The following is a 2,023-nucleotide window of genomic DNA, read 5'->3' as shown; positions in this document are numbered from 1 at the left end:
ACTACTACTTCTACTACTACTACTACCACTACTACAACTTCTACTATTACTACCACTACTACTACTACTACTACTACTACTACTACTACTACTACTACTACTACTACTATTACTACTACTACCACTACCACCATTACCAGCAATACCACCACTACTACTACTACTACTACCACTACTTCCAATCCTACTCCTACTCTTACTCTTAACCCTGCTCTTCCTATTCCTCCTCTTCCTTCTGCCTTACTATTGTCACCCTCACCATTAACACCACCACAACCACTACCCTCACTCTTAGTACCCCTAACACCACCTTCATCATTACCACCACCATCACCTTCATCGTTATCATCATCATTACCACCATCGCCATCATTACCGCCACCATCACCACCACCACCACCACCACCAATACCATCACTATTAGTACTACCACCATCACCCTCATCATTATCATCACCATTACCACCACCTACACCACCACCATCATCATTACCACACCTCACCACCACCCTCATCTTGACCATCACCACCACCTCCACCACCGCCACTTCCACCATTACCAACACCCCACCACCACCACCCCCACCCCCACCACTTCCCACCATCTGCAGCAGCTGAGTCTGGGACTTGGCATTCCGAAATCAGGAACTTGGAATCCGCCCTCCCTTTGACGGGACGGTGGAGACGGCGATTGTCGAGTGGGAACCGGGAATAGAGGGTGTGTGTGTGTGTGTGTGTGTGTGTGTGTGTGTGTGTGTGTGTGTGTGTGTGTGTGTGTGTGTGTGTGTGTGTGGAACAGGGAATAGGGAAGAAGAAGGAAGAAGAGGAGGAGGAGGAGGAAGAAAGAAGAATAGAAGGAGAGGAGGAGGAAGGAGGAAGAAGAGGAGGAGGAGGAGGAATAAGGAATTTGAGGAGGAGAAGGAGGAAGGAAGAAGGAGGAGTAATGAAGCTGGAGGAGGAGGGCGAGGAGGCGTAAGGAAGCTCGTGAATGAGGAGGAGGTGGAGGAGGTGGAGGAGGTGGAGGAGGAGGAGGAGGAGGAGGAGGAGGAGGAGGAGGAGGAGGAGGAGGAGGAGGAAAGATCGAGAAGGTAAAGGAAGTAAAGACGTGAATAGGAAGAGGACATGGACGAGGATAGAAGGCCAGCAGGGGTGGATGAGAAGGAAGGGAGGAAAAGGGAGAGAGTTTCTAAGAAGGAAGAAAAAAGGGAAGAAGGGAAGGAATGGAGGGAAAAGGAGGAAAAGGGAAGGAAATGAAAGAAGGAAGGAAAAAGAGAATGAGGAAGGAAAGAAAAGGTGAAGGAGGTGAAAGACGAAGAGAAGAGGGAGGACAAAGAGGGGAGGAGAGGGGAAAACGAAGAGAAGAGGGGAGAGAAAGACAAAGAAAAGAAGGTAGGAAAGGACAGAGAGAAGGGGAGAAGAAAATGATACATGTAGGGTGGATAAGGGAGTATATGTAGTACAAATGAATTAATAAACGTAGGGCGAATTAAAGAGTACATGTAGGGAGGATAAGAGGATAAGTGAGTACATGTAGAGCGGAAATGAGTACATGTAGGGGATAAGAAAGTACATGTAGGGGGAAAAGAGTACATGTAGGGGATAAGAGAGTACATGTAGGGCGGATAAAAGAATATATGTAGAGCAAATAAGAGCACATCGAGGGTGGAAAAGAGTACATATAGGGCGGAAATAAATACATGTATGGAATAAGACAGTACATGAAGGGCTGAAAAGAGTACATGAAGGGAATAAGAGAGTACATATAGGGCGCAAAATAGTACATGTAATGCGGATAAAGGAATACATGTAGAGCGAAAAAGAGTACATGTAGGGCAGAAAAGAGTACATGTACGGCGAATAGCAGAGTACATGTAGGGCGGAAAAGAGTACATATAGGGCGGAAAAGAGTACATGTAGGGTGGATAAAAGAGTACATGTAGGGCGGAAAAGAGTGCATGTAGGGCGGATAAAAGAGTACATGTAGGGCGGATAAAAGAGTACATGTAGGGCGGAAAAGAGTACA

Source organism: Oratosquilla oratoria, chromosome 39 (assembly GCF_046742065.1).
Source record: "Oratosquilla oratoria isolate Oo_2021 chromosome 39, ASM4674206v1, whole genome shotgun sequence".
NCBI classification, from domain to species: domain Eukaryota; kingdom Metazoa; phylum Arthropoda; class Malacostraca; order Stomatopoda; family Squillidae; genus Oratosquilla; species Oratosquilla oratoria.
The sequence above is the reverse complement of the archived record's forward strand: the minus strand, read 5'-3'. Positions refer to the sequence as shown.